Source organism: Rhinopithecus roxellana, chromosome 5, assembly GCF_007565055.1.
Source record: "Rhinopithecus roxellana isolate Shanxi Qingling chromosome 5, ASM756505v1, whole genome shotgun sequence".
NCBI lineage: Eukaryota > Metazoa > Chordata > Mammalia > Primates > Cercopithecidae > Rhinopithecus > Rhinopithecus roxellana.
The window spans coordinates 89,180,261-89,207,484 of NC_044553.1; the positions used below are offsets into that span (position 1 = coordinate 89,180,261).

A 27,224-nucleotide genomic window follows, 5' to 3' on the forward strand; every position below is an offset into this window, starting at 1 on the left:
AATTAGCCGGGCATGGTGGTAAGAGCCTGTAGCCCCAGCTACTCGGGAGGCTGAGGCAGGAGAATGGCGTGAACCCGGGAGGCAGAGCTTGCAGTGAGCCAAGATTGCGCCACTGCACTCCAGCCTGGGCGACAGAGTAAGACTCCGTCTCAAAAAAAAAAAAAAAAAAAAAAAAAAGGAACATATTTGCTTGTTGCTTTTTTTTTTATTAAAAATTATATAATGGTATCCACTACTATAATTAAATAAGATTTTGTTTATTTTTTGAGACAGGGTCTTGCTCTGTCACCCAGGCTGGAGTTTAGTAGTATGATCATAGCTTACTACAGCCTTGAACTTCTGGCTCCAGCGATCCTCCCACCTCAGCCTCCCAAGTGGCTGGAATTACAGGCGTGTGCCACCACACCCCACTAACTTTTTCTTCTAATTTTTGTAGAGATAGGGTCTCGCTGTGCTGTCCAGGCTGATCTCAAACTCCTTGGCTCAAGCAATCCTCCCATCTCACCCTTCCAAAGTGCTAGGATTACAAGCGTGAGCCACCACACCCGGCCAATTAAATGTTCTAAACAAGTAGCTCAATCCATAGCCACCAAATTCATACCTGTACCTTCATAAAACAGGTCCATCACAGTTTAAACTGGAATCACTTGGGTGATCCTGGTCCACAGACCTCCCTAGAGTAGAGCAAAGTCAGTCAGAGGGGCCTTTAAGATGCACCCCTTGCAATATGCACTTTGGCCAGTCTCCCTTCTGCCCTGGGGTTTCTGGCATCAAGTCACTGGTCTGGGAGCCTTGGAGCCCTGCAGAGGGCAAGAGCGAGCTCTTCCACCTGGGCAGTGAAGCCTCCCTTTGGCCCATACACTGTTGTCCCTCAAATATACCTCTTAAGATTCATGCCAAAAGACAGAAAATGCAATTTACTATAAATATCGGCATTTCAAACGTTTTATTTGTTACTGTTTAATAAGTGAGGGCACTTCCTCCCATGACTGGCTGAGGTTGACAAGTGTTACTTCATTTTTTTTCTATTCTGTTAGTCTCCATCAACGTATTTCTACATCACCAATCCCATTGCTCAGTGTCACATAAAGGTCTGTGTTTCCAAAAGCAGGCAACAGCATGGACGTGCTAGTCCAGGAATACCACTGCACCTCCTCCACCCCAAGCTTAACTTCCCAGGAGAAGGAGGAAGTGATGGTGTTGGAAGAGAGCCCTAAAATGTTGTCATTGTTATTGTGAATCTTTAAATAGAACTTAGTATCTGTAAAGGATTTTGGGAATCATCTTTACTCACAACGGTTCATAAAGATGCTATGAGAAGGAAGGGCCGTTCTATTAGCTCTGGTCTTTGATTTTTATCTGTATCACATGCTACATCATTACAAGAAACTGGGCCTCATAAAGTAAAAATTATCCTGCTAAAATAAAATCAGGATTCCTTAAAAATCAAAGACTTGAAAGTATGGCACAGTGGTGTACACCTGTAGTCCCAGCTACTTGGGAGGCTGAGGCAGGAGGATCACTTGAGCCCACGGGTTTAAAGCTTAGTGCACCATGATCACGCCTGTGAGTAGCCACCGCACTCCAGCCTGGACAACACAGCAATGCCCCATTTAAAAAAAAAAAAAAATCAGAGGTTTGAATTTTTTTTTATCCATGTGATCATGAAGAAGATAAAATTAATTTAGATGACACCATCTCTGAGAACTCTGCTTGTCTCCTAGTGATAACACCACACCCTTTGTACCAACAACAAAATGCCTTTAAATACTTTTCCTCTTTGACATTTTTTATTTTTTATGTCATTAAATCAGGTTATTTGGTAAGAAATGCAAGGAAAAAGAGAACTTCAGAATAATTACAGTAATATTAATTTTGATTAAGCAAACATAAAAAGTTACTTAATGAAGCTTGTTTTCTAAACTTTTATATATTGCTAAATCATCTTGCAAGATTTTTGTTTTCCCTTTGAGGTTACCCACTTGTAAAGTCCATTCGTTTTTGTTTCTTAAAAAAAGCAGGCCGGGCGCGGTGGCTCAAGCCTGTAATCCCAGCACTTTGGGAGGCCGAGACGGGCCTCCGGATCACAAGGTCAGGAGATCGAGACCATCCTGGCTAATACGGCTGAAACCCCGTCTCTACTAAAGAATACAAAAAACTAGCCGGGCGACGAGGCGGGCACCTGTAGTCCCAGCTACTTGGGAGGCGGAGGCAGGAGAATGGCGTGAACCTGGGAGGCGGAGCTTGCAGTGAGCTGAGATCCGGCCACCGCACTCCAGCCTGGGTGACAGAGCCAGACTCCGTCTCAAAAAAAAAAAAAAAAAAAAAAAAAAAAGCAGTTACGGCAAATAGGCTCAAAATATTTTCTGCCTCTAAAAATAAACATCTTTCTTTTGAACAACATTCTTAACTCTAAAGTTCTGGCTATTCCCAAGAGACACAAGGCTAGTTAGGTGGCAATTTTAAAGATAAGAGAGTTCAGGCAGGTTACATAGGAATCCTTCCTGGAACCCCTTGGCCTGTCATCTTCCTGCAACATCTAGCAAATTATGGTACTTTGTTAGCTCTCAACAACAAAAGAGGTCTGCAGAGCCAGGAGGTGGGGAGCAGAGACAGTGGAGTGGAGGGCAGGCAGTGAGAGACACAGCATTCAGTAGTATTTAGTCTACTGATAACAAGGAAATCAGATGCAATGCTCCAGGAAAAGGCAACCTCCAGTACCAAACATATTTTTAAATGTTTATGTCTTTTTGTGCAACTGTAAGAAGGTTTTAAAGAACTACAATGAACAAAATGTTAAATACTCAGACAGACATCTCACAGAAACGTAATGCAAGCAATCTGTAAGGAAGAGAAATACAGGAAGGGAGAGAAGGAAGCACACAGCCAGGACAGCAGGATAAAGAGGAAGATGACATTTTCCAAGCTAACAAATGGTTTAACTGTCCTAATCCTGGTGCTTAAGATCCTTGAAAACAATAACCTTCCAGAAAGCAAATACAAGCAGCCAACAAGAGAACAAGCAGCCTCCCACATACCTCTGTCAAGTCACCGTTCACTGGAGGAAAAAGGGAGGAAGAACCAAGCCATGAACAACCTGAACAGTGTAAATAAATCAAATTATGGAAAGAACTTCTGAGCAACAGCCGCCATCCTCCCATTCACTTTCTACTTCCTTTGCATGCTGAGACCCGTCCACAGTTCAATGAGGAAGCAATGGTGCCAACCATTATCCTGCTTTATGTAGTTAGTGGAGACAAAAATTAGAATCTTATGATTTCTTACAAAGGTAAGTACTCACACTTTAGAGTACTGTAGGGTCCACACCCTCACCTGCATGACTACGGAAATATGGGGAAATTAATCTTTACCAAAAAAAATGCAAGTTATATCCATTCTAAATAAAGAAATATGTTTATATCTACAGTCACTAGCATATTAACACTCAGTTCTACTTATGTACTTCACATCAGTCTGATTAGAGTATACCCATTTTCAAATGTGAGTAGCTATATGTAGCTCCAGTAATATTGGAAAGGCAAAGCTGTCATTATGTGGTTTATGTGCATGTTAATGAGTAACTATTTCTAGAAAACTACAAAAACAATAGACCTACAAATCAAAAAGAAAAAGACAAACAACCCAATAGGAAAGTAAGTAAAAGACGTGAACAGGTGGGTCCTAGAAGGAGACATAAAAAACTAAATACCAACAAATAAGTGAATGGATAAACTGTGACATACTCAAACAATGAAATACTAAACAATGAAAATCAATGAATCAGAGTTACACATATACCAACATGGATGAATCTCACAGTTGAGAGGGAAGAAAGCAACTTGCAGAAGAATGTGCAACATACAGTAAAATTGTAATATTAATTACATATTAATTTTTTTTTTTTGAGGCAGAGTCTCATGCTGTTGCCCAGGCTGGAGTACAGTGATGTGATCTTAGGTGACTGTAGCGTCTGACTCCCAGTTTCAAGCGATCCTCCTGCCTCAGATTCCCAAGTAACAGTGATTACAGGCAACTGCCACCACGTCCAGTTAATTTTTGTGTTTTTAGTAGACTTGGGATTTCACCATATTGGCCGGGCTGGTCTCAAACTCCTGACCTCAGGTGATCCACTTGCCTCGGCCTCCCAGAGTCCTGAGACTATAGGCGTGAGCCACCATGCTCAGTCAATTAGATACAATCTTTTTTTTTTTTTTTTGAGACGGAGTCTCGCTCTGTCTCGAGGCTGGAGTGCAGTGACACCATCTTGGCTCACTGCAACCTCCACCTCCCAGGTTCAAGTAATTCTCCTGCCTCATCCTCCCAAGTGGCTGGGATTACACTGCAACCTCCACCTCCCAGGTTCAAGTAATTCTCCTGCCTCAGCCTCCCAAGTGACTGGGATTACAGGCATGTGCCACCATGCCTGGCTAATTTTTTGTATTTTTAGTAGAGACAGAGTTTATGTTAGCCAGGATGGTCTCGAACTCCTGACCTCGTGATCCGCCTGCCTCAGCCTCCCAAAGTGCTTGGATTACAGGCATGAGCCATTGTGCCCAGCTGGATACAATCTGAAAATATCTCTTACGGATCCATGAACGGACTAATATTAGGGTGGTACAACTTGACACGGCCAGGCCCATACACTACCAGCTGTGAAATACTTTGAAAATCACCCTTAACATTCATATGCAACAAAATTGTTAAGAAACACGTAAGCATGATAAACACCAAATTCAGTATAGCAGCTTCCTCTGGGGAGGAGGAAGAGGTCACAACCAAATTAGCAATATTTTATTTCTGACCTAGGATGCTAAAGCAGGCATACACTTACTGTATAATCATTTATACTTTTTCATAGGTCTTAAATATTATGTAATTTTTAAACTATATCTACATATAGATATAATTTAAGTTGGCCAGGTGCAGTGGCTCACACCTGTAATCCCAATACTTTGGGAGGCTGAGGCAGGCAGATGGCTTGAGCTCAGGAGTTTGAGACTAGCCTGGGAAACATGGCGAAACCCCGTTTCTACAAAGAACATAAAAGTTGGCTGGGTTTCCAGGGCGAAACGCTGTCTCTGAAAGATTAAAAAAAAAAAATGACATCTCTTTTAACCACTTTAGATAATGGTTTTCATACTAGAATGTTAAGGAAATACTTGTTCTAGTGGATTTTTTTTTTTAATTCAAATCTCCCCAAAATTAGTTCCTTTCTGTCCCTTCTTTTTTTTTTTTTTTTTTTGAGACGGAGTGTCGCTCTGTCGCCCAGGCTGGAGTGCAGTGGCCGGATCTCAGCTCACTGCAAGCTCCGCCTCCCGGGTTTACGCCATTCTCCTGCCTCAGCCTCCCGAGTAGCTGGGACTACAGGCACCCGCCACCTCGCCCGGCTAGTTTTCTGTATTTTTTAGTAGAGACGGGGTTTCACCTTGTTAGCCAGGATGGTCTCGATCTCCTGAGCTCGTGATCCGCCCGTCTCGGCCTCCCAAAGTGCTGGGATTACAGGCTTGAGCCACCGTGCCTGGCCTTCTGTCCTTCTTGAGTTTGTGTTTCTCTTTAACTCTGCCTCCAAAGAACCATTCATTTCTGCACAACCACACTGATAAATGGAAAGTTCGTACTAAATATTTGATACTTGGTCTTATTTAACCATCAAATCTTAGCATTCTGACTGGTTAAAGACAAAAAAGTAAAATTAAAAATGTAAATTTAAATTTTAAAAAGTAAAGTCAAAGTAGATGAGAAAAAGCGGCTGGAAAATTAACTGCAGTGTGATGTAAAAGCTGTGTGTTCTAGCATGCCAACCAGCAATGCAGCTCTTTAACAGGTATTGTTATGTCGAAAAGTATTTGAATCAAGCAACTAGGGCCGGGCGCGGTGGCTCAAGCCTGTAATCCCAGCACTTTGGGAGGCCGAGACGGGCGGATCTCGAGGTCAGGAGATCAAGACCATCCTGGCTAACATAGTGAAACCCCGTCTCTACTAAAAAATACAAAAAAAAAAACTAGCCGGGCGAAGTGGCGGGCGCCTGTAGTCCCAGCTACTTGGGAGGCTGAGGCAGGAGAATGGCATAAACCCAGGAGGCAGAGCTTGCAGTGAGCTGAGATCCGGCCACTGCACTCCAGCCTGGGCAACAGAGCAAGACTCTGTCTCAAAAAAAAAAAAAAAAAAAAAAGCAACTATGAAAATAGAGGGTATCTCTGTTAGGCATGGTGGCTTACACCTGTAATCCTAGCACTTTGAGAGGCCAAGGCACGTGGATCACTTGAGATCAGGAGTTCAACACCAACCTGGCCAACATGGTAAAACCCCGTCTCTACAAAAAAATAAAAATCCAAAATTAGCCACGCGAGATGCCAGGCACCGGTAGTCCCAGCTACTCGGGAGGCTGAGGCAGGAGAATCGCTTGAACCCAGGAGGCGGAGGTTTCAATAAGCCAAGATTGCACCACTACACTCCAGCCTGGCAGCCTGGGCGACAGAGTGAGACTCCATCTCAAAAAGAAAAAGAAGAAGAAAAAGAAAAGAAAAGAAGAGGGTGTCTCTGAAAAACAGATTTGATTTTTGAAATAGCAGAATCTCAAACCATGAAATCTGTTAAATCCTCCCTTTGCTCCTGTTTCACTTGTGACTGCTAGAGAGCTTGCAAACTTCTTTCCATTCCATTTCTAAACATGGCAGAACTTTCTCACCAGAAGAGAAACAACCAGAATTACTTGTTCTGAGTTTTCCCTAAAGATACATATTTACCAATACTGTGGACACAACTTTAAGATCTGATATGAGGTCATATCATCTCAGGGAAAGAACAGAATGCACTTCTGTGTATACTAAATTACTTTTGTTGTTGCTTGTAACATGCACAATGACTCCATCAGAAATTTATCTGGGGCCTGGCACGGTGGCTCACACCTGTAATCCCAGCACTCTGGGAGGCCGAGGCGGGCAGATCACGAGGTGAGGAGATCAAGACTATCCTGGCCAACATGGTGAAACCCAGTCTCTACTAAAAATACAAAAATTAGCTGGGCATGGTGGCACGTGCCTGTAATCCCAGCTACTTGGGAGGCTGAGGCAGAAGAATTGCTTGAACCAGGAAGTCAGAGGTTGCAGTGAGCTGAGATCACGCCACTGCACTCCAGCCTGGCGAGAGTGAGACTCTGTCTCAAAAAAAAAAAAAAAAAGAAAGAAAGAAAGAAATTTATCTGACAGGGCTGGACCTGGTGGCTCACACCTGTAATCCCAGCACTTTGGGAGGCCAAGGTGGGTGGATCAGCTGAGGTCAGGAGTTCAACAGCAGCCTGGCCAACATGGTAAAACCCCGTCTCTACTAAAAAATACAAAAAATAGCTGTGCATGGTGGCAAGCACCCGTAATGCCAGCTACTTGGGAGGCTGAGGCAGGAGAATCACTTGAACCCAGGAGGCGAAGGTTGCAGTGAGCCGAGATCCCACCACTGCACTCCAGCCTGGGCAACAAGAACGAAACTCTGTCTCAAAAAAAAAAAAAAAGAAAAGAAATTTATCTGGCCTTAAAAAAAAAAAGAACACCAGGTTGAGCGACCAAGCAAGACCTTGTCTTTACAAAACAGAAACAAAAACCCTGTTTCCGTCTACTTCTGAGATTCCTTTTTCTTTAGCATATCTTCTAGCTCATGAAAACAGTTAGGATTTATGGATCTTCTCGTGAAGATAACACTTCCTACAACAAAATACTCCTTCTGACCCTTTATCTCCAATGACTTGGATTACAAAATTCTTCAATTTTCTTTTCACAGAATTTGAGACTACAGTTTTGAGATTTCTAAGAAATATTTTTTTCCTTCTCTCAAATCCTTCCCTGTGGAAATATCCCTGATCTATCCTCAGCCCCCAAAATATATATAATATGTTCTCAACCAACAAGAAACACCACTGAAGTTGTTTCCTCCCCATTGGTGAACAATTAGAACACTCCTTTAAAAATGTCTTATAAATTAGATAACATTTTCCTGAGTAGAAACAAAACTCGAAACAACAAAGGAACTTGAGATGTTGAACTACTAAAACAAAAGAAAATCTCTGTGTTATTCTTTGGGTGAACTCTTTCAACTTACTTAAAAAGCTGGCTAACAAAGAGAGGTACTAAGATTTGCATCTGTTTTAAAATGCTTATTTTGGCCAGGCATAGTTGCTCACACCTGTAATCCCACCACTCTGGAAGGCAAAGGTGGGAAAATCGCTTGAGCCCAGGAGTTCAAGACCAGCCTCAGCAACACAGCTAAACCCCATCTCTACACTTTTTATAAAAAGCTTACCTCAGTATTTCTATATTCCTTTTGACAACCTACAGTGCAAAAAAAAGTGAAATATCAATGACACCTACTTTGTTATAGCTTAAAAGTGAGAACAGGTAAATTCTCTAATATACATGATCAAAATTATAGGTTCTCTATTTGATAATAATGATGAAACAGCAATAAGAATCACTGGCTGGGTGTGGTAGCTCATGTTGTCATCCCAGCACTTGGAGGCCAAGGCAGAAGAATCACTTGCACCCAGGTATTCAAGACCAACCTAGGCAACATCGTGAGATCCCATCTCTACTGAAAATTTAAAAATTAGCCAGGCATGGTGGCACACAACTATAGTTTCAGCTCCTCAGGAGACTGAGATGTGAGGACTGCTTGAGCCCAGAAGACAGAGATTGTGCCACTACACTCCAGCCTTGGCAACAGAGCGAGACCCTCTCTCAAAAAAAAAATTGTTATTTATTTATTTAGTACTCAGTTGGTACCAGACACTTTACATGCACCATCTCTTTGATCCTCACTGTGTTATAAGCCTATAACACAGAAACCATCTACCTCATTTCAGGAAACAGAGAGGTTAAATAACTTGTCCAAACCATACAGCAAGTTACTGGCAAGACTGGCTTGAACACAAGTCTGTTGGGCTCCAAAACCCACGTCCTTAAACAGTACCATAAGAGACCTCTTAATGGACAAAATATACCCAGTCCATTTACCTCATGATTCTGTACAGAAATTTGGCACATTTATATGAGCATTCAATATATGAAGTAGTTAACAGATTAATATAGTTACCAAACTAAAATTGACCTATGTTAATTTCTATTCTCAGTTCTTCTGTGCCCTTCCTCCTCTTAAAAAAAAGAAAAGAAAAAGAAAGGGCCAGTTGTGGTGGCTCATGCCTGTAATCCCAGCACCTTGGGAGGCCGAGGCAACTGGATCACCTGAGGTCAGGAGTTCGACACCAGCCTGTCCAAAAAGGCGAAACCCTGTCTCTACTAAAAATACAAAAACTAGCCGGGTGTGGTGGCATGCTCCTGTAGTCCCAGCTACTCAGGAGGATGAGGCAAGAGAATCGCTTGAACCCGGAAGGTGAAGGTTGCAGTGAGCCAAGATTACGCCACTGCACTCCAGCCTGGATGACAGAGCAAGACTCCGTCTCAAAAAAAGAATAAAAAGAATGAAAGAGAGAGAAGAGAGAAAGAGAGAAAGAAAGAAGAAGAATGAAAGAGAGAGAAGAAAGAAAGAGAAAGAAAGAAAGAAAAAGAAAGAAAGAAAGAGAGAGAGAGAGAAAGAAAGCAAGCCAGCCAGCCAAGGTGGTTCATGCCTACAATCCCAGCCCTTTGGGAGGTTGAGGCAGGAGGATCACGTGGTGGCATGAGCCTGTGTTGGGAGACTCAGGTGGGAAGATTACCCAAGCCCAGGAGTTTGAGGCTGCAGTGAGCTATAATCATGCCACTGCACTCTAGCATGGACTAAAGAGTAAGACTGTCTAAAAAAAGAAAAAAAGAAAGAAAAAGAAGCTTTTTGCCCACTGTTGCAGTTAACTGGCAAATTTGTGTCATAAATTAACAGAACTGGTTTAGCAACAAATGAGATACACAAGGTCTTTATATTATAACCCTAGGTATGTTAGCGATTTGAAAAGTGATCTAACAGCATTTAAAGTAAGTTAAATTTTGTATTTATGGGAGTTTCAAAACCACAGTCAAAAATAAGAACCCAAGCCTGAGTAACATGGCAAAACCCCATCTGTACACAAAACACAAAAATTAGCCAGGCATGGTGGTGCACACCTGTAGTCCCAACTGCTAAGGAAGCTGATGTGAGAGGATTGCTTCAGCTCAGGAGGCAGGAGGTGCAGTGAGCAGAGATCATGCCACTGTACTCCAGCCTGGAAAGCAGAGTGAGACCCTGCCTTAAAAATAAAACAAAAAAAAAGGAAGAACCCATAGTTATGAAATCTCAGTAATAAACCCTGATATCAAATACCTAGGTGAAAAGGAAAAAGGTCAAATTCTAGCTACTTTGCCTAATTAGTCCCAAGGTCCCAGGTGTCAGAAACATTTAAATGAGATAAACACACAATTGTCCATAGCAATTATCTCTAGGAAGAGAGACTGCAAGAATGGAAAATGAAAGTAATATGGGGAAGGGCTTTTGCCCACGTGTGCGTGTGCATGTGCGTGCGTGCGTGTGTGCGTGCTGCGGTTTTTGTAATAACAAAAATTCCTTAAAAGGCATTCAAAGTCTGATCAGACTTAATTTTTAACTGCATCCATGAGCTTGGCATAAGGATTACACATTTCATTATCTAATAAAGGGGACAACAGTAAGGAAAAGAGCAGCATTCTCTCTGCCCCCTTTGGGCTCTCCAATTGAACTAAAACACGATTTATTAGATTAAGTTTTTACCCACTCCAAAACAAATGTTTCCATTTCATCAGAAGCAAGAGAGAAAAATCTTAAAGGACATTAACTTTCAAGCAGCTCAGAAGAGAAAGGAATACTAGAACTTAAGAAATAAAATGGAGGCCGGGCGCGGTGGCTCAAGCCTGTAATCCCAGCACTTTGGGAGGCCGAGACGGGCGGATCACGAGGTCAGGAGATCGAGACCATCCTGGCTAACACGGTGAAACCCCGTCTCTACTAAAAATACAAAAAACTAGCCGGGTGAGGTGGCGGGCGCCTGTAGTCCCTGCTACTCCGGAGGCTGAGGCAGGAGAATGGCCTAAACCCGGGAGGCGGAGCTTGCAGTGAGCTGAGATCCGGCCACTGCACTCCAGCCCAGGCGACAGAGCAAGACTCCGTCTCAAAAAAAAAAAAAAAAAAAAGAAATAAAATGGAGAAGGAAACTCCCTTGACACTCTTCAGGTAACAAGGAGAACCACCCAGTTAAAGAGCTATTCTCTCCTCATAGTGAAAGCCTGAGGTGGAAACTGATGAAAAATGTCCCACAGAGCAGCCTGCTCGCTGCCTCGGGTACTCACTCACGTATCCATTCTTCTGAGCTGAAAGAGAAAAGATAAAAATGAGAAGTGCTTTAAAATTAAAATTGATGTTTAAACATCAGGTCTCTTCTGAGGTCCTACTTTTTCATCTTAAAAATACTATTTGCAGCCAGGCACAGTGGCTCACGACTGTAATCCCAGCACTTTGGGAGACTGAGGTGGGTGGATCTCCTTAAGTCAGGAGTTTGAGACCAGCCTGGTTAACATGGTGAAACCCCATCTCTACTAAAAATACAAAAATTAGCCGGGCTTGGTGGTGGGCACCTGTAATCCCAGCTACTCGGGAGGCTGAGGCAGGAGAAGTACTTGAAATGGGGGGCAAGGGAAGGGGGGCGAAGGTTGCAGTGCGCTGAGATCATGCCACTGCACTTGAGCCTGGACAACAAGAGTGAAACTTTGTCTCAAAAAAAAAAAAAAATGGCTACCAATAAATAATTTGCAAAGATGCTTAGCATAAAACCTGAGACACAGTGGGTGCACAATAAATGTTAGCTTCCTTCTTTCAGAACTGAATTTCCAACTGCCGGATCGATCTCCCACTAATCTTTGAGCTCACCAGACCCATTAGCCCACTCCATTACTGAACTATCCAATTTATCCCATACCTTCTCCTCCTGTATTTTCTCTCTCTCAAGTAATGGCATGAACATTGTCTTTGGCACCTAGTTTCGAATTATCTGTCTTCTATCTCCTTTTAATCCCCTCTTACTCTGTTCTCCAAATGTCTTCATCACTCACCTGAATTTCTGAAACATCCTTGTAATCAGACTCCCTGCCTCTCCAATACATCTTTCAAAACATTATTGCGAAACAGAGCTCACACCAAACACCTGCTTTGGTTCCCCATTGACCATGAGACTATAGTCTGAACACTTGTGTGTGAAAAACCCTCCAATATCTAACCACAAGTCATCTATCCGGCCTTCTCTCCCACCACACCCTGCCATTAATTAACCCTGTGCTTTTCTTCAGCCCACAATCTACTCTCCTCCACTCTCCACCCATAAAAGCCCTACTCACCATTCTAGGCCCAGCAATACACACTCAGCTCAAATGGCAAATGTTTTACAAAATTAGCCCTAACTTCCCCAAAGTTGGCACTTGCTTTATGCACCCACAGCACCTCGCTTGTACTTCAGTTGGCACTTCTTCCATTCTAGATAATATTACGGTGACTTGTTTACAAGGCCCTCTCCCCTAGTTCCTGAAGAATTAGGGCTCATATCTGATTCGTTTCTGACTGTCCCCTAAACACCTGTTATCTAGCCCCTTGTATATTACACCCTTGAACTGAATGCAATAACTAGCATTTGTTACCATGTGTTCCGTAGGTACTATGCTGTCTGTTACCTGTATTATCTCAGTATAAGTATGTGGGATTTTAGTTTCACTTTTACAGATGAGGAAACTCTACTCAGAGAGGTTAAGTAATTTGCCCAAAATAACACCTCCAGTATATGGCAAAGCTAGAACTTGAACCAGGGGTCAGACTGATTTCATAAGCCATGCTTTTAACCACTACACGATACCACAGACATTTCTAAAATTCACTTGTTCCTTTAGAATGTATGCACATGGAGTATTACTCGAGATCAACACCCCAGGAAATCATATTTAATCCTACCAGCACATGGAGGTCCTCTTGGTTCTGCTCTAGTCCAGGGGCATAATATCCCATGATATCCCAGATATCATGATATCCCAGATTCATTTATTTTTCTCCTTTTTTACCCCCACTTCCAGTCCTCACCACCCCTGAAAAACAAATTAGAAGAGAAATGATTTGGAAGGTATAGATAGAAAAAGAATTCAATCTTTCACTCCTTGTGATACATATAACAGTAACTGTATAAGATTTAGCAGCCATATTATAACCTAAAAGAATCTGTTGGATCATTTCAAAACATGCTCACCCTGTTCAAACCTGAAATCAACAGCAGTTGCTAAGAAAACACATGACCGACTGCAAGACAACCTGATGACTCACCCAAGGAACAAGCTTACCTTCCAGTTCTCAGAAACTATCACCAACAGAGAGTCTTTGTAACCAAATCATCAATCTGTGGTTACAGACATTCAGAAGTTTCTTTTCATCCAGCTCAGAAGGGACTATAATCAGTACTGGATTAAACACGTTTACAAAATTAATTATTACCCAGCAGAGGGGAGACTTTCTGCAATGAAAAATGTACAAAGACTACAAAGGTAACTTATTTTCTTTTAAACAAAGATGTATTAACAGAAGAAAGATTCTTACTCAGTGTCATCAAATGAGTGACTACAAAGGATATTCCAATAAGAGCACGCTTAGTAACCTATTTTCTTTGCCAACACACAAGTGCAAATACTAAAACACATCTTGGCCGGGCGCCGTGGTTCAGGCCTGTAATCCCAGCACTTTGGGAGGCCGAGGTGGGCAGATCACCTGAGGTCAGGAGTTCGAGACCAGCCTGGCTAAACCCGTTTCCACGAAAAATACAAAAAATTAGTCGAGCGTGGTGGCATGCGCCTGTAATCCCAGCTACTCAGGAGGCTGAAGCAGGAGAATTGCTTGAACCCGGGAGGCGGAGGTTGCAGCGAGCTGAGATTGCGCCACTGCACTCCAGCTTGGGCAACAAGGGCAAAACTCCATCTCAAAAAAAAAAAAACAATAAAAATCAAAAAAATAAATAAATAGAACATATCTTTAACTCTTTAATAAACAATTCTAATAAACAGAATTCATGATAATCATTCCTTTTTTCTTTCTGAATCACTATCTCAAATTTTTGAACTAAAAGCTCTAATATGCATTATTCTATCAACAATCCCATCATACACTGGCTATAACCTACCATTATACTGTAGTAAAAGCTTATATGCATTTGAGTTGTGGGGGTTTATATTTGTTTAGAGGCATAAGAGACAGTCTGGAACAGCTTATTTATATTGTTGAAATGTACAATTAAGATAAAAATTTCTTGAGTAATATTTTAAAATGAAAATTAGCTAATTCCTATGGTATGACCCATTAATTCATGTATCACACAGAAGCGGCTAAAGATGAAAATCTCAGTCATAAGTGATACAATCAGCTTTTCCTCAGTATACCACAACTTGTTCTCCAAAGCCAAAGTAGGAGAAAACAGGTGGTATGTCTGTAAATCAATTCTGTCCCCACTTCAAACATGAACTATCCCATAACCTCACCTCCCACTAAATATGTTATCTCTAACCTTGAAAAAAACACAGCATGGAGCACACTGACTAAGATGAATGGATTTTTATGCATCCCCACATGCTGAATACCTTTTCTTTCCAAATGAGGCAACATAACTGCTGAAATGAGTAGTGACAATTCTTAATTTACATATATTAAAAATCTGCCCCAAGGCCAGGCACGATGGCTCATGCCTATAATCCCAGCATTTTGGGAGGCTGAGGCGGGCAGGTCACTTGAGGCCAAGAGTTTGACACGAGCCTGGCCAACATGGTGACATTCCATCTCTACTAAAAACACAAAAAAAAGCCAGGTGTGGTGGTGCATGCCTGTAGTTCCAGCTACTCAGGAGGCTGAGGCAGGAGAATCACTTGAACCCAGGAAGCGGAGGCTTCAGTGAGCCAAGATCACGCCACTGCACTCAAGCCTGGTGACAGAGTGAGATTCTGTCTCAAAAAAAAAAAAAAAACAACTGCCCCAAACCTTCAAAACCTTCTAATATCTACCTTCCTAAAAACCTGCCTTCCAAATTAAAATTTCCCCTTCAAGTATAGTAATTCAATTTTGGCAGGGCATGCGTGTATATTCTTTCTTACTATTTTAGAATATTATCTATAAGTATAATGCATATATTGTTAACATAATGACAGTACATAAAATGTTTTAATAAAATGTATTCATGGTAGTGACAATTATACTTATTTTTGCTGGGCACGGTGGTTCACGCCTGTAATCCCAGCCCCTTGGGAGGCTAAGGCAGGAGGATTTCTTGAGCCCAGAAGTTCGAGACCAGTCTGGGCAACACAGTGAGATCTCGTCTCTACAAAATACAGAAACACGAGGCTGGAGGATCAGTTGAGCCCAGGAGGTCGAGGCTGCAATGAGCCATAATCACACCACACTGCACTCCCACCTGGGTGACAGAGCGAGACTTTGCCTCAACAACAAAAAAAGTATACTTGTTTTTAATAGGTTTTATGCAAATAGGAATATATGTACATGTGTCCACCTGTTGTTTTGTTTTATCCACCTTTTGTGTAAATTAGCTCCAGATACGTTTTTTTTTTTTTTTTTTTTTTTTTTTGTTTGAGACGGAGTCTTGCTCTGCCACCCAGGCTGGAGTGCAGTGGCCGGATCTCAGCTCACTGCAAGCTCCGCCTCCTGGGTTTACGCCATTCTCCTGCCTCAGCCTCCCGAGTAGCTGGGACTACAGGCGCCCGCCACCTCGCCCGGCTAGTTTTTTGTATTTTTAAGTAGAGATGGGGTTTCACCGTATTAGCCAGGATGGTCTCGATCTCCTGACCTCGTGATCCGCCCGTCTCGGCCTCCCAAAGTGCTGGGATTACAGGCTTGAGCCACCGCGCCCGGCAGCTACAGATAAGTTTTATCTATAATGTAAGGGAAACCAGGAAATGGCTACATGTGATTCAGTTTCAAATTGATTTCTAGCACTTTAATATCTCAAATAATTTAAAATCCAATTATTTAAGGATAAAATGATATGAGGTATGAAATTTGCTTCAAAATAATCCAGCACAGGCGGGATATGTGAGGACATGGGTAAAACCAGATTGACAGGATTTAATAATATTCATTCTGGGTAATCGTTACGCAATAGTACATTTTTACTATTATCTCTGCTTTTGAATATATTTGAAATTTTTCATAATAAAGTTTTTTAAATCCAATTTACTATTGTTCCACTGCCAAACAACTGTATCATTTTGAATTTGTTTTTCATGCTCACTTCAGCAACACATATAGTAAAACTGAATTTGTTCTACCTACATTCCTTTTTTTCTTTTTAGATAGGGTCTCACTGTGTCTCTCATGGCTCACTGCAGACTCAATCCCCCAGGCTCAGGCAATCCTCCCACCTCAGCCTCCCTAGTACCTGGGACTACAGACATGCACCACCATAGCCCAGCTAATTTGTGTGTGTGTGTGTGATTGGGGTCTCACTATATTGCCCAGGCTGATCTCAAACTCCTGGGCTCATGCGATCCTCCCACCTCAGCCTCCCAAAATGCTGGGATTACAGGCATATGCTACAGTGCCCAGCCTACATTGCAATTAATGTTGTATATGATATTAGTGCCAACTACTGCTCTTAAAATACAACAGGGTAGGGCCGGGCACAGTGGCTCATGCCTGTAATCCCAGCACTTTGGGAGGCCAAGTTGGGCAGATCACGAGGTCAGGAGTTCGAGACCAGCATGACCAACATGGTGAAACCCTATCTCTACTAAAAACACAAAAATTAGCTGGGTGTGGTGGCGTGCACCTGTAATCCCAGCTACTCAGGAGTCCAAACCCAGGAGGCAAAGGCTGCAGTGTGCCAAGATTGTGCCACTGCACTCCAGCCTGGGCAACACAGCAAGACTCAGTCTCAAAAAAAAAAAAAATACAATGGGGTAAATATCACATTTCTTAACCATACGCATAGACTTGAAGAGCTGGAAAAAATCTCAGAGATTGTCTAATCCTCTATGCCCATGGTTCACAGTCTGCGGTATGCATCAGAATCACTTAGAAGGCTTACTAAACACAGATTGCTGGGCCCCACTGTCAAGGTACACTCAATAGGTTGGCCATTCTTGGTCCCTGGACCCTACTTTGAGAACCACTGTTCTAGCTGACCATGCTTTGCCCTGCTCATGTTTCCACTGCAGTGACCACCAGTTTCCACTGCAGTGACTACCACTGAGATTGCATGTTCCTCTGCTTATGGGCCTTTCTGCTTCTAGACAGCTTGCTAGTGGCAAGAGACACTGACTTTCATCTGTGTGTCAGAGCCCAGATTCAGTAAGTATTTTTTTTTTTTTTTTTTTTTTTTTTTTTGAGACGGAGTCTCGCGCTGTCGCCCAGGCTGGAGTGCAGTGGCCGGATCTCAGCTCACTGCAAGCTCCACCTCCCGGGTTTACGCCATTCTCCTGCCTCAGCCTCCCGAGTAGCTGGGACTACAGGCGCCCGCCACCACGCCCGGCTAGTTTTTTGTATTTTTTAGTAGAGACGGGGTTTCACTGTGTTAGCCAGGATGGTCTCGATCTCCAGACCTCGTGATCCGCCCGTCTCGGCCTCCCAAAGTGCTGGGATTACAGGCTTGAGCCACCGCGCCCGGCCCAGTAAGTATTTAAAAAATAATTTGTTGATAAATTAAATAGGGGTACATTTACACAGCCCGATAGAGAAGAGCTACTCACTGATAACAAACTGCACGCAGTGGTAATACCCAAAGGGAGACTAAAAGTCAGCTGGAACCAGAGCAACAAGTAATTGGCAAATTCTAGAAAAATTCAAGCACCACATCTCAGATTGAAGTTTCCAATCAAATATGGACGCTGACAAGCAAAACCTTGAGGCTGCTTTTTGTCAAATGTGTTACTTTGACCTGAGGGGCTATTAGCAAGTGCTTTTCATCTCAGACACCATCAAAAGAAAGAGATGCTTTCACACTTATCTTTCAACTCAACCTTTCTCAGGGTCTGGAAAATGTCAACACCGGAAGATTGATTCCTTCTCCCCATTCACCTCCCTCCTCCTAATGCGGCCCAGAGGAAAGAAAAGGAGGCAGTGCACCCTGCAGAGCCTGTCTGGAGGGGAGGTTTCTCCAAGTGCAGGTGTTCTGAATATTGTAATACTCTGCAGTATTCTAAAATATGTTTCTATAACAGCAATGATCTGCTCTATGATAATTTAGTGGATTCGTTTAATAAAATTAGTTTCGCCGGGCGCGGTGGCTCAAGCCTGTAATCCCAGCACTTTGGGAGGCCGAGACGGGCGGATCACGAGGTCAGGAGATAGAGACCATCCTGGCTAACACGGTGAAACCCCATCTCTACTAAAAAATACAAAAAACTAGCCGGGCGAGGTGGCGGGCGCCTGTAGTCCCAGCTACTCGGGAGGCTGAGGCAGAAGAATGGCGTAAACCCGGGAGGCAGAGCTTGCAGTGAGCCGAGATCCGGTCACTGCACTCCAGCCTGGGAGACAGCGAGACTCCGCCTCAAAAAAAAAAAAAAGAAAGAAAATTAGTTTCTAGACCAGGCACAGAGGCTCACGCCTATAATCCTAGTATTTTGGGAGGCCAAAGCAGGTAGATCACTTGGGCCAGAGAGGCAGAGGTTGCAGTGAGACAAGATCGTGCTACTGCACTCCAGCCTGCTGGGCGACAGAGCTAGAGGGACGGAAGGGATGGAGGGAGGGAGGGAGGGAGGAAGGAAGGGAGGAAGGAAGGGAGGGGAAGGAAGAGGGGAAGGGAGAAAGAGAGAGAGAAAGAAAAGAGAGAAAGGAGAGAGGAAAGCAGTGGAGTCCACGCCTTTAGTGCGGGCTGCACCTAGTGACTTGCTTCTTTTTTTCTCTTTTTCCCGAGGCAGAGTCTTGCTCTGTTGCCCAGGTTGGACTGCAGCGGCATGATCTCAGCTCACGGTAACCTCCACCTCCCAAGTTCAAGCAATTCTCCTGCCTCAGCCTCCCAAGTAGCTGGGATTACAGGCACGTGCCGCCACACCCAGCTAATTCTGTATTTTTAGTAGAGATGGGGTTTCACTATGTTGGTCCAGGCCGGTCTCGAGCTCTTGACCTTGTGATCCCCTGCCTTGGCCTCCCAAAGGGCTTGGATTACAGGCGTGAGCCACCGTGCCCAGTCAATTTTAAAAGTATTTTAAACTAAATACAAATAAAATCACACCATATCAAAATTTGTGACATGTCACTAAAGTAGTACTGAGGAATAAATTTAAAAGACTAAACACCTATATCAGAAAAGAAGAAAAGTCACAAATCAATGACCTAAGGAAACTGGAATAAGAACATATTAAACCCAAAAGTAGAAGAGAGGAAAAAATAAAGATTTGAGTGAAAATCCATTAAAAGGAAACTAGAAAAATATTAAACGATATCAATGAAACCAATAGCTGGTTCATGGAGGTCAATAAAATTAATAAACCTCAAGCCTAGAGTGTCTCAACCCTGGTACTACTAACACTTTGGCTGAATAATTCTCTATTCAGAGGATCTCACCTATCCACTGTAGGGTGTCTAGCAGCATCCTAGACCTCTGCCCACTAGATGCCGGGAACAAATGCCCCTCATTCCTATACCAGACATGGTCTCCAGACACTGTCTCCAAAAATTACCAAATGTTCCTGGCATAGATGGGGTAAACTTCCGCCCATATTCACACCGTAAACAAAAATTAAAGTACATGAACCTAAATGTTAAACCAAAACCTTATAAAATTTTTAGAAAAAAATCATAGGAGAAAGCCTTTTAGACTTTGAATTAGGCAGATTTCTCAAATATAATACCAAAAGTACAATCCATAAAGAATAAATTGACAAATTGTACTTTATCAAAATTAAGAACAGTATCTTCAAAAGATATTGTTAAGAGAATGTAATAAATTTGCTATGGTTTAAATGTCCCCTCCAAAACTCTGGTGAAATTTAATTGCCATTATAACATTATTAAGAGGCAATACTGTTACAATATTACAGTATTAAGAGATGGAACTTTTATCAGGTGATGGGTTATGAGGGCTCTGCTCTCCTTAATGGATTAACGCCATCATCACAGGAGCGGGTTCCTTATAAAAGAATAAATCAGACTGAGCGTGGTGGCACGCACCTGGAGTCCCAGCTACTCAAGAGGCTAAGGCAGGAGAATCGCTTGAACCTGGGAGGTGGAGGTTGCAGTGAGCTGAGATCAAGCCACTGCAGTCCAGCCTGGGCAACACAATGAGACACTGTCTCAAAAAAAAAAAAGAAAATAGGCTGGGTGCAGTGACTCATGCCTGTAATCCCAGCACTTTGGGAGGCCAAGGCGGGCAGATCACTTGAGGCCAGGAGTTCAAGACCAGCCTGGCCAACACAGTGAAACCCTGTCTCTAAAAAAAACCAAAAAAAATTGTAAAAAGGCCGATGTGGAGATGCATACCTGTAATCCCAGCTACTCGGGGGGCTAGGGTACAAGAATCACTAGAATCCAGGAGGCAGAGGTTGCAGTGAGCCGAGACTGTGTCACTGCACTCCAGCCTAGGTGACAGAGTGAGACTGTGTCTTAAATAAATAAATAAATAAATAAATAAATAAATAGAATAAAACAGCTCCATTTTGCTTCTTTCTCACCCTCTCTTTGCCCTTCTGTCATGTAATGATACAGCAAAAATGCTCTCACCAGATGTCACCCCCTCAATCTTAGATTTCCCAGATTCTAGAACCATGAGCCAACAAATTTCTGTACATTATAAATTACCCAATCTGGTATTCCGTAATGGCAGCACAAAATGGACTAAGATAAGACTGAATGGAAATATTTGCAAAGCTTATACCTGATAAATGACTTGCATCCAGAATACACAAAGAGCTCTCAAAACTCAATAAGAAGGAAAACAACAATGCAAGAAAACTGGCAAAAAATTTGAGCAGACACTTCAACAAAGAAGATATACGGATGGTAAATAAACATATTAAATAATGCTCAACGTCATTAGTCATCAGGGAAATAGAAATTAAAACCACAATGAAGTGTCACTACACACCCAACAGAATGGCTATAAAAGCCTGACCACCCCAAATGTTGGCAAGGATTTAGAGCAACTGGAACCCTCATAGACTATTTTGGTTATATTACGTAACCACTTTGGAAAAGTATAGTAGTTCTTTGAAAAGTTAAACATATGCCTACCATAGGATCTAGTCATTCTACTCCTAGACATCTACCCAGGAGAAGTGAAAGACATGCATACAAAGACTGTGTATAATGTTCATGGCAGTTTTATTTTTAATAGCCCAAAACCAGAAACAACCCAAATGTCTATCAATAGGTGAAAAGATAAATGAACTGGGATCTATCAGTACAATGGAGTACTACTTAACAACAAAAAGGAATCAACTATTGATACAATATAGATGAGTCTCAAAATAATTATGCTGAGCAAAAGCCAGGCAAAGAACAGAACTTACTACATGATTTCATTTACATAGAATTCTAAAAACGCAAACTAATCCACAGAGTCAGAAAGCTATCATTGGTTGTATGAGGAAGAGGGATTCAGGGTATAGCAAGGGGCTACAGGAAGACAGTTTCACAGGTCTATACATAAGTCAAAAACTTCTCAAATGTAAACAAGAGGCCAAGGGCAGGCTCATGCCTGTAATCCAGCACTTTGGGAGGCTGAGGTAGGAGGATCACTTGAGGCCAGGAGTTGGAGACCAGCCTAGGCAACATGGTGAGATCTCTTCTCTACAAAAAGTTTAAAAATTAGCCAGGCATGGTAGTGCACACCTGTAGTCAGTTACTCGGGAGGCTGAGGTGGGAGAATCACTTGGGTCCAGGAGGTAGAGGCTACAGTAAGCCATGATCGTACCACTGCACTCCAGCCTGGGTGATAGAACGAGACTTTGTCTCAAAAAAATAAAATAAGTGAATTTGCACTATTCCAGACATAATCTTTTATTTGATGAAAGTAGGAAAGGGGGCATATGACACAGACCCTTTGTCTCATATGAAAGCAAGTATTTTGTCTCTAAAAAGAAAAAAAGGAGGGAAACATACAGTGAAGACTCAGAGAATAGGCTATTGTATTTAATATTATTTCTTAATTAAGATGTTGCCAATCTGAAATATTTCATAATAATAAAAAAGGAAAAATGATTATATTGTTTCCAATTTGGCTTGTCCCACTCCCAGGCAGAACTAGGGGCTTCCCTCCTTCCACAGCCCCCAGGAGTACATGTGTATACTGCAATACCTTGTCTTCACACTAAACTAACAGCTTCATCAGGATAGGGACTATGTCTTTTGATCTTGACATAGTGGTAAAATATAGGTTTGTTAGAGTCTGTAAGCCTGGCTTTGTATTCTAGGCTCTGCCATTCACCCATTGCATAATCTCAGAAAGTTATTCAATCTCCCTGATGCCCAGTTTTTTAAACCATAAAAGGGTTAATAGGCTATATATGAGGATTTCATGTTAATTTCTCTAGAAAGACCCTGAATAATCTGACACCTGATTTCCACTCTGTCATTTAGTCTTACCCTCCCTTGACTTGACAGTGCTCAGCCACAATGACCTTTCAGTTTCAATAAATCCACATACCACCTAGCTCTTTCCCGCCTCGAGGCCTTTGAGCATCCTCTCTCTCTGCCAGATTTTCTTCCATGCCTGTCTCCTCTCTACAACCTCTTACGCCACAACAATATGGCTAGCTCCTTCTCATCTTCAAGTCTCATTTAAATGTCACTTCCACCTAGAGGCCTTCTCACCAGTATTCTAGAAGGCCTTGGTTATTCTATGTCCCAGCATTCTGCTGTACCCTTCTTTCCACTCAACATTCATTCAAGTTATTGAGGACCTACTATATGCCAGTTACTGTTCCAGATTCTGAAGATGTAACAGTGAATAAAACAGCTCTGATACAGTTCTGAAGGATATACAACCTTCTGAAAAAGACAGACAATAAACAAGCAACATATGGTAGGCAGCCATAAGTGCTATGGAGGAAAAATAGTAACTTATGAAAGGAGGAATGGGAGTCGCGAGGATGGTTGTGATTTTAAATCTGGGGGTTAGTGAAGGCTCACTGACAAAATAACATCAAGAAGTGAAGAGGGTCAGGTCAACAAGTGCCATTAGAGATATGGGAGCTAGGGCCAGGGGGTCATTCCAGGCAGCGCACAGCAAGTCCAAAGGCCCTTATGCAGCAAGAAAGCTAGTTTGGCTGTAGACACTCGAGCAGGGAGGAGAGCAGCAGATAAAATAGGAAGGCAACGGCATGGAGAAGCAGGGAAGCCAAAAGAGGTGTGCTCTGGGAGCCACTGTCAGGTCTTTGCCATTCACTCAGAGAGAGACAGGAAGCCAATGGAGGGTTTTTAACAGAAGAATGATGTGATCTGATTTACCTTTCAAAACCTGCTATTAGTTTAGCAATATATTTTATTTCCTGCCTAGATTCCCTACCTAGATAAGGGCAGGAACCATGGCTGTCTTGTGCACCACTATCACCCCAGCACCTAGCACAAGACATTGTAGGTACTCAATAAGCAATTATAGATGAAAAAGGTAAAAAGGTAATCTATGTAAAGTATCTACTGGTACAAAATAAGCATTCTTTTTTTTTTTTTTTTTTTTGAGGCGGAGTCTCGCTCTGTCGCCCAGGCTGGAGTGCAGTGGCCGGATCTCAGCTCACTGCAAGCTCTGCCTCCCGGGTTTACGCCATTCTCCTGCCTCAGCCTCCCGAGTAGCTGGGACTACAGGCGCCCGCCACCGCGCCCGGCTAGGTTTTTGTACTTTTTAGTAGAGACGGGGTTTCACCATGTTAGCCAGGATGGTCTCGATCTCCTGACCTCGTGATCCGCCCGTCTCGGCCTCCCAAAGTGCTGGGATTACAGGCTTGAGCCACCGCGCTCGGCTCAAAATAAGCATTCTATAAGGTGTAACTATTATTATTCAGATCCCCAGAAGCCAGCACCGTGACTGGTATATGTAGGAGTCTGAGTAAATAAATAATCTTGTGAAATTATTGAAAATATGTATTTAAAACATGTAAGTAATGAAAAATAAAATAATGAAAAATGAACCAATTGCTTTTCACCCATTCCCTTACTTATTAAAATGTGATTCATTCAGTTTTTAAATTTTATATTAACTTTCACCTTATGCTAGTGAGAGCACTACTCAGAATAACCCCATTGTGACTCAGTTCTCTAAACATTCTGCAATATCCTACAACACAATTAACACGAATCCAGTGAAATGCTAAAAACTTTCTAATTGGGTAAATTTATTCACATGATTTTTCAAACAATTTTAAGGCTAGCTGACCAAAAATGGTTTGAGTTTGATTTTTTAAAAATTCAGATAAAGGTTTGTTAATTCAAACATGTGGACAAAGACCTAAACATTTCCACTTTTTACTTATTTTGACATCTCCATTCTTCACCACGAAAAAACTTAATAAGGATTACACCTGTTCCCACCGCCCCAGGGGGCTGGCCCGGCTAAAGCCATTCAGTAATTATCTCAGGAAAAGCCCTTGAGAGTCTCCACAGCTTTCAAGAAAGGCAACTTGGAGAAAGAATCATGCATTAAAGCATGAAAACACACCAAATATTCATCCCATAAAAGCTGAACACTCTCCTCTGAACATGTTTACGATGTCTCTGTGGCAGGCACTGGAGCGGTGAGAAGGCCAGGTGTGGCCCGGCACGGTTTAATTGTATTCCCCACCTCTAAAAATGATCGAACCCATCCTAGCATAGCCACATAGTATCTGCAACGAAGCCTTCGGAACTTCTAGCAAAGCAGACAAAAGTTGCTTCAAATCAAACAAACTCAAAAGATAAAAAAAGCGATGCCAAGTGTGGAGCGGCTCGAAACAACCCTCACGGGTTAGCTCCGACTTGCCGGTGCTTGTACACAATCGTGCCTGCGGCGTCCAGTTCAGACGCTCCCTTTCTCGGAGGGAGGGGAAATAACTTTCGGAAACAGCAGGCGTCCACAAACGCGAATGCTACACAGGACTTCTCAGCCTCCATCAAATAAGGCGCTGATGTTCCCAGCAGCACTAATTCCATACACAGCCCCCGCCCCGCCCTTTTCAACAGAAGAAAAATAACCTAAGCAGGAGAAAGTGCCACCGTCAGACCCTAAAGGCAATTTCAGACAACAAAGACCCCAAGCAATCGAAATGGAATTATAATCCCCGCCGTCCGAGGGCCCCCCGCTCCCGCAGAGGCGCTAAGCTGCCGCGCCCGCCGCCGCCCCTCCAGTACCCGGGCCGCCCGTCCCCGCGCCCTCTGCAGTCCCGGTGCGCCCCGACTCCCGGGTTCCCGGGTCCCCCGGGCGAGCCCCGCACCGCCCACGATCCTGCAATCTCTGCGCCGCGGCTATCCGCCTTCCAGCTCACGCGGCGTTCAAAATGTTTCCCGCCCAGGCGTGACGCGAGGAATGAAAACAATCAGCGGCCCCCGAGCGCCGGGGCCTGGGCCTGGGCCCGGGAGGGGGCGGCCGGGGCGCCGCGGCACCAGGGCACAGCCTCCCGCGCAGCGCCTGCCCGAGCCGGGCGGACCGGCTGGCTGGGGCCCGGAGGTGACACAAAGAACCCGGAGAGACAAACGCCACCCGCTGGCGCTCGCTCCAATCTGCGAAGCGCCCCGCCCGCTGACAAGTTTGCTGCGCCCTCCGCGCACCCCTCTCTCCCCACCCGAGCAAAGTTTTCCGTGGACCGGCTCGGACCCTGGCATCGGGTCGGTTCCAGCCTCCCGCCGCCCCCGCCCCCGGCTCAGGGACCTTTCTCTCTCTCGCCCCTTCCCCTCCCTCCCGCTCTCTCCGGGGCGCACCGGGGTGCTGGGGCCCTGCGGCCGCGCTCACCCACCCTCCGCCCGGCCAAGGGGCAAGAGCGTGGGCCGGGGCCGCCCGAGGTCGGCGCCCCGCTTGCCTGGCTCTCTGGATCGCGGCTTTTGCTCGCTCTCCCTCTTGCTTTCTCAGGTTCGGCCGAAGGCTCTGGGCGCAGCTGAGCGCGCTCAGCTCCTTGGCGCTCGGAAAGCGGCAAACCACGCCCCGCGCCTTCCCCGCCCGCCGCCCGCCGCCGGGTCCCGCGCTCGCCCCTCGGCGGCCAGTATGGAGCGCGCCCGCCAGCGCCGGGGCGGAGCAGCAGGCCCCGCCGCAGCCCGGGGCGGGCAACTTTCTCCCCGTGTTTTGGGACATCAGAGGTGGTGTGAGGGAGAGACCACCTCGCAATGTAGGTTCATGACCCTTTTCTTACCCGGGGCTGGGGAATCGGGAGTCACAAACTCCCTCAAAAAGCTCTTCTGGACGATTTCAGCAGGGGTCTTCTCCAACACCCGTAGATTCCCGGGTCTTGGAAGTAGGAGTTAGAAAGCAGATCTGCGATTAGCTAGCTACCAGACCATGAGCAAGTCATTTCACCCCGTGGGCTCTTTGTAAAACGAGGAATTTGGATTCCAAGGCCTTTAAAATCTGGATCCGTATTTCGTGGTGTGGTCCGTATCTCGGGGTCACCTGGAGAGAAGGGGAGGCGCTTGTTAACAATGCAGATAACTGGGTTCCTCCTTCCCCTTGGATGAGGGGAAGTGGAGAGCTGTCTCAGTCGTCCGGCGCGACATACATCATCCATGTCTGAAAACTCACTGCCAACTGCACCCTTGGAACTGCGTCTTGCAGGTGCCAGTTTGATTTTCCAGCACATACTCAGTCCCTTTGGACCCAGGATGATGTCACTTGACTCCCACTTACCTCTTGCGCTGTGATTACGATATTACTAAGGCACTTGAAGTTCCAAATAAAAGGCACACCTCACTATTATTACATTAAAAAAGCAGCGGCTTTTCAGGATTTCTCTATTGAGTTTCTATCAAAATCAAATTTAACTTTTTCATTTTTTAGACAGGGTCTCACTCTGTCGCCCAGGCTGGAGTACAGTGGCGCGATCTAAACTCACTGCAGCCTTTACCTCCTGGTCTCAAGACATCCTCCAGCCTCAACCCCCTCATTTCAACCCACCCCCACTCCCCACCCCCCGCCTTTAGTAGCTGGGACCACAGGCGCACGACACCACACTGGTAATTTTTGCATTTTTTTAGAGTCAGGGTTTGGCCACGTTGCCCAAGCTGGTCTCAAACTCCTGGCCTCAAATGGTCCTCCCACCTCGGCCTCCCAAAGTGCCAGGATTACAGGCATGAGCCACTGCACCTGGCCTTAATTTTTC

The 27,224-nt window shown here is 44.0% G+C and overlaps 1 protein-coding gene across 14 annotated transcripts in view; it reads right to left on the bottom strand.

The window, feature by feature from the left end:
• The window catches only part of SYNE2 (spectrin repeat containing nuclear envelope protein 2), a 392,481-nt gene extending 366,431 nt beyond the window's left edge, over positions 1 to 26,050 (bottom strand). For 10 of the 14 annotated variants that reach the window (XM_030929921.1, XM_030929916.1, XM_030929913.1 and 7 more), the window contains exon 1: positions 25,872 to 26,050. The gene's annotated coding sequence lies outside the window, so the exon portion shown is untranslated. The other 4 variants (XM_030929909.1, XM_030929911.1, XM_030929910.1 and 1 more) reach the window with 4 other exon arrangements.
• Between the last annotated feature and the right edge of the window lie 1,174 nt (positions 26,051 to 27,224).